Below are 6,250 nucleotides of genomic sequence, written 5' to 3'. Positions count from 1 at the left end.
TGTCTATAGTATGCCTGTAAAGTGACGCGTGTTTCCCGTGTTTAGAACAGTCCCTGCACCAAATGTCATTTTTAAAGGAAAAAATCTCATTTAAAACTGCTTGCGGGTTTAATGTCATGTCGGGTCATGGCAATATGGATGAAAATCAGTGAGACAAACGGCATGGGTACCCCCCAGTCCATTACCAGGCCCTTTGGGTCTTGTATGGATATTAAGGGGAACCCCGCACCCAAATTAAAATAAGGAAAGGTGTGGGGCCACCAGGCCCTATATACTCTGAACAGCAGTATACAGGCGGTGCAAACAAGACAGGGACTGTAGGTTTGTTGTTAAGTAGAATCTCTTTGTTAAGTAGAATCTGTTTGTAATTTTGAACGGGTACATTTTTAACGTGTTTAGCTCCAGCCAAAAAATCTTTTTTAAGCTTTTTGGAAAACATAGGGAAGGGTTATCACCCCTGTGACATTTGTTTTGCTGTCTTTCCTCCTCTTCAGAAGATTTCACCTCACTTTTTTGTCCCAATGAAAAATGTTTTTTGAAAATTTGGGTTTTTTTGTGGAACAAGGATTGGAAAGCATCAGTGGAAAGGAGAAATTGTTTTCCCATATTAACTCTTACAGGAGAGAATTTCCCTTCCTAGGGGTAGATTTCATCTCACTTCCTGTTGTCTCCTTCCGTTTGCAAGTAGGAGTCGTTTATAAGTTAGATGTTTGAAAGTAGGGTCCTGCCCTATATACTCAGCAGAAATTTGGGCCTTAGGTGTTGCTGTGGCCACAACACTGTAAGCCCTCACAGGGCCCTGCTGTGAAATATTAGATCAAGAATTGTAATTACATGCCCCTGTTGAACAGGAGCTGAAAAATTAGGCCTTAGGCACTGGTGCTGGTGCCACAACACTGCAAACCCTCACAGACACTCTAGTTGGAACGCAGGAACGAGCCCTGCTGCAAAGTATTGCATCAAAAATTGTAATTACACGCCCCTGTTAGACAGGGGCAGAAAAATTGGGCCTTAGGCACTGGTGCTGGTGCCACAACACTGCAACCCCTCACAGACACTCTAGTTGGAATGCAGGAACGAGCCCTGCTGTAAAGTATTGCATCAAAAATTGTAATTACACGCCCCTGTTAGACAGGGGCAGAAAAATTGGGCCTTAGGCACTGGTGCTGGTGCCACAACACTGCAACCCCTCACAGACACTCTAGTTGGAATGCAGGAACGAGCCCTGCTGCAAAGTATTACATCAAAAATTGTAATTACACGCCCCTGTTAAACAGGGGCTGAAAAATTGTGCCTTAGGCACTGGTGGTGGCGCCCAGAACCAAAAATGTTCTTACAAGCTATCAGCGTGATGATTGAGGAGGAAGAGGATAATTACTCAGGGATAGTCACTCAGCATCAGCATAGGCAGTCTTTGAAGGGATCTGAAAAAAATTATTCGGTTACATCAGCATCAGGTGCTTGGTAGCTGGTGGTGATCCAAGACTGATTCATTTTTATGAAGGTCAGCCGATCGACCGAGTCGGTGGACAGACGCACCCTGTGATCGGTTACCACGCCTCCAGCAGCACTGAATGTGCGTTCCGAAAGAACGCTGGATGCAGGACAGGCCAGTAGCTCAATTGCATACTGTGCAAGCTCTGGCCAGTGATCCATCCTCAAGACCCAGTAACCCAGAGGATTTTCGGTGGGAAAGGTGTCCAAGTCTGATCTTGCCCCTAGGTATTCCTGCACCATGTAAAACAGACGCTGGCGATGGTTGCTGGAACCGATCATACCTTGGGGCTGCGGACCAAAAAATTGTCTGAACGCATTGGTCAGACGGCCACCTTCTCCACCGCTCCTTCTTTGACTGACCGAAGCCTCAGCAACACGTTGTCCAGAAACAGGAGTTTGTAACCTCCCAGTCTCTGGGAACGCGTTGCACAGACCTTTCTGCAAGGCCTCCCGAAGATGTTTCATCCTCTGCTCCCTCTGCGATGGCAAGATAAGGTCCGCAACCTTACCCTTGTAACGTGGATCAAGGAGGGTTGCCAGCCAGTATTGGTCCTTCTCCTTGATACCACGAATACGAGGATCCTTACGCAGGCTTTGCAGGATCAGGGAGGCCATGCAGCGTAGGTTTACTGAGGCATTCGGTCCGGAGTCCTCTGGGTCACTAAGGACAACAACGTCCGCAGCCACCTCCTCCCAGCCACGTACAAGTCCATGTGTTCCTTGGGACTGATCCCTTAAAGACTGCTGATGCTGAGTGCCAGGCTCCACCTCCATACTGACACAATCTTCCTCCTCCTCCTCCTCCTCCTCCTCCTCTTCCTGTGTGATCGGCGGGCACGCAGGAACACTGTCTGGATAAAGGGGGCCTTGAGAGCTAAGGAAGTCCTCCTCTTCCTGCCTCTGTTCTGCCTCAAGTGCCCTGTCCATTATTCCACGCAGCGTGTGCTCCAACAGGTGGACAAGGGGGACAGTGTCACTGATGCATGCACTGTCAGTGCTCACCATCCTCGTGGCCTCCTCGAATGGTGACAGGACAGTGCATGCATCCCTGATCATGGCCCACTGGCGTGGGGAAAAAAAACCAAGCTCCCCTGACCCTGCCCTGGTGCCATAGTCGCACAGGTACTCATTGATGGCCCTCTGCTGCGTGTGCAGCCGCTGCAGCATGGCCAACGTTGAGTTCCACCTGGTGGGCATGTCACAGATTAGGCGGTTCTTGGGCAGGTTAAACTCCTTTTGGAGGTCCGTCAGCCGAGCACTGGCATTATATGACCGGCGGAAATGCACACAGACTTTCCTGGCCTGCCTCAGGACATCCTGTAAGCCCGGGTACCTGCCCAAGAACCGCTGCACCACCAAGTTAAGGACGTGAGCCAAACAGGGCACATGGGTCAGTTGTCCCTGTCGGAGGGCAGAGAGGAGGTTGGTGCCATTGTCGCAAATTACCATTCCTGCCTTAAGTTGGCGTGGCGTCAACCACCTCTGAACCTGCCCCTGCAGAGCTGACGGAACCTCTGCCCCAGTGTGGCTCCTGTCCCCCAAGCACACCAGCTCAAGCACCACATGGCATCTTTTGGCCTGCGTACTTGCGTAGCCCCTTGAACGCCTACGGAGCACCGCTGGTTCCGAGGAAGAGGCCATGGAGGAAGAAGAAGAGGAGGGGGTGGAGGAGAGAGGTGTGTCACAATCAGCATTTTGGAGGCGTGGTGGCGGAACAACCTCCAACACTACTGCACCTTGTCCTGCATCCTTCCCAGCTGCCAGCAGAGTCACCCAATGCGCCGTGAAACTTAGGTAACGTCCCTGTCCATGCCTGCTGGACCATGAGTCAGCGGTAATATGCACCTTACCGCTGACCGCCCTGTCCAGCGAGGCATGGACTTTGCCTTCCACATGCCGGTAGAGAGCTGGAATCGCCTTCCGTGAGAAAAAGTGGCGTTTGGGTACCTGCCACTGAGGAACCGCACATTCCACAAACTCACGGAAGGGGGCAGAGTCTACCAACTGAAAAGGCAGCAGTTGAAGTGCTAGCAATTTTGCCAAGCTAGCATTCAACCGCTGGGCATGTGGATGGCTGGGAGCAAACTTCTTTCGGCGGTGCAGCAGCTGGGGCAGGGAAATTTGCCTGGTACAATCTGACGTCGGTGTACCAAAAGCAGATTGCCCACAAGTACTTGGCTGTGACACACCTAATTCTACACCTTCATTCCTCTCACTGCAGGTCTCAGAGAGGACTGAAGGTCTAGTGGGGTTGGAAATCTCAGCTGATGAGGAGCAAGGAGAGATCCTCTTTGTTCTTTGGTGTGGGTCTTTTAGATATGCTTGCCAACGAACTGCATGGCAGGTCAACATATGTCTGGTCAAGCATGTGGTACCCAAGCGGGAGATGTTTTGGCCACGCGAGATACGCTTGAGACATATGTTGCAAATAGCAGCGGTGCGATCTGATGCACTCGTCTCAAAAAAGGCCCACACCAAAGAACTTTTTGAATAACACGCAGAGACTGCAGCGCCCTGCACATGTGGAGCTTTGGGGTGTGATGCAGTCAATGTGCTGCCCTTAGGCTGGCCCCTGGAGGGCATCCTGCCTCGTTGGTGATGTGCCGCCTCCTCCTCCTCCTCCTCCTCCTCTCTCCTATCAGGCACCCACGTTGAGTCAGTGACCTCATCATCCCCTCCCTCCTCATCACTGGAGCAAACCTGGCAGTATGCTGCAGCAGGGGGAGCATGACTGCCAGATTGCTGTCCTTCTTGGGCACCCCCTCTGTCCGTGCTCATGTTACTGCCTTCATCGAGCTCAGTATCATCATCAGAGCCTTCCAAACGCTGGGCATCCTCCTGGAGCATGTACCCAACACTGTGGTCAAACAGTTCGAGGAAATCCTCAGGAGGACATGGTGGAGCTAGGGAAGGAGTCACTGATGACATTGAGCTGAGGGAAGAGGCCGCTGCTTTGCCAGACAAAGCACCCTGGGCATGGGTGAGAGAGGATGAGGAGGATGAGGACGGCTTGGTCATCCACTCGACCAAGTCTTCCGCATGTTGCGGCTCAACACGGCCAGCTGCCGAAAAAAAGGCCAAGCGTGTCCCATGGCCACGTGCTGATGAGGATGCACCGTCTCCACGACCAGCACTAGACACAGAGCCTGCTTGCCCTCTCTTATTGGCTTGTGACTGTCTGCCTCTCCTTCTTGGCCTTCCAGACATACTAATGGCCTGTAGCTGCACTAAGCTGGGATAGAACACCTGTAATTTTCTTCAGGTAGCTTTATATACTGTAACCAGACAAGCCTGGCTGTCAGTAGGAAGATAACAGGAATGGATCTAGCTGAACACTGTGAGCAGGACGCACTGCACTAAATGTAAATAGCAGGAACGGATCTAGCTGAACACTGTGAGCAGGACGCACTGACTGCACTAAATGTAAATAGCAGGAACAGATCTAGCTGAACACTGTGAGCAGGACGCACTGCACTAATGTAAATAGCAGGAACAGATCTAGCTGAACACTGTGAGCAGGACGCACTGCACTAAATGTAAATAACAGGAACGGATCTAGCTGAACACTGTGAGCAGGACGCACTGACTGCACTAAATGTAAATAGCAGGAACGGATCTAGCTGAACACTGTGAGCAGGACGCACTGCACTAAATGTAAATAGCAGGAACAGATCTAGCTGAACACTGTGAGCAGGACGCACTGCACTAAATGTAAATAGCAGGAACGGATCTAGCTGAACACTGTGAGCAGGACGCACTGCACTAAATGTAAATAGCAGGAACGGATCTAGCTGAACACTGTGAGCAGGACGCACTGACTGCACTAAATGTAAATAGCAGGAACGGATCTAGCTGAACACTGTGAGCAGGACGCACTGCACTAAATGTAAATAGCAGGAACGGATCTAGCTGAACACTGTGAGCAGGACGCACTGACTGCACTAAATGTAAATAGCAGGAACAGATCTAGCTGAACACTGTGAGCAGGACGCACTGCACTAAATGTAAATAGCAGGAACGGATCTAGCTGAACACTGTGAGCAGGACGCACTGCACTAAATGTAAATAGCAGGAACGGATCTAGCTGAACACTGTGAGCAGGACGCACTGACTGCACTAAATGTAAATAGCAGGAACGGATCTAGCTGAACACTGTGAGCAGGACGCACTGCACTAAATGTAAATAGCAGGAACGGATCTAGCTGAACACTGTGAGCAGGACGCACTGACTGCACTAAATGTAAATAGCAGGAACAGATCTAGCTGAACACTGTGAGCAGGACGCACTGCACTAAATGTAAATAGCAGGAACGGATCTAGCTGAACACTGTGAGCAGGACGCACTGCACCAAATGTAAATAGTCTAGATAGAAGATAACAGGAACGGATCTAGCTAAACTGAATACAGTGTATATATATATATATGCAACACCTGGGATGCATATATATACACAATACACTGTAAGTGCAGCTAACTGACTGACTGTTCTGCCTAATCTATCTAACTCAAATCAAATGACACTGTCTCTCTCTCTATCTCTCAGCACACCGGAACACACTACACAGGGCCGCCGTGCAGGCGGCCTTATATAGTGTGGGGCGTGTACTAAATCCCCTGAGCCATAATTGGCCAAAGCCACCCTGGCTTTGGACAATTACAGCTCTCTCTACTGACGGCGCTGTGATTGGCCAAGCATGCGGGTCATAGTGCATGCTTGGCCAATCATCAGCCAGCAATGCACTGCGATGCCGC

Source organism: Aquarana catesbeiana, linkage group LG03 (assembly GCF_042186555.1).
Source record: "Aquarana catesbeiana isolate 2022-GZ linkage group LG03, ASM4218655v1, whole genome shotgun sequence".
NCBI classification, from domain to species: Eukaryota; Metazoa; Chordata; class Amphibia; order Anura; family Ranidae; genus Aquarana; species Aquarana catesbeiana.
The sequence above is the reverse complement of the archived record's forward strand: the minus strand, read 5'-3'. Positions refer to the sequence as shown.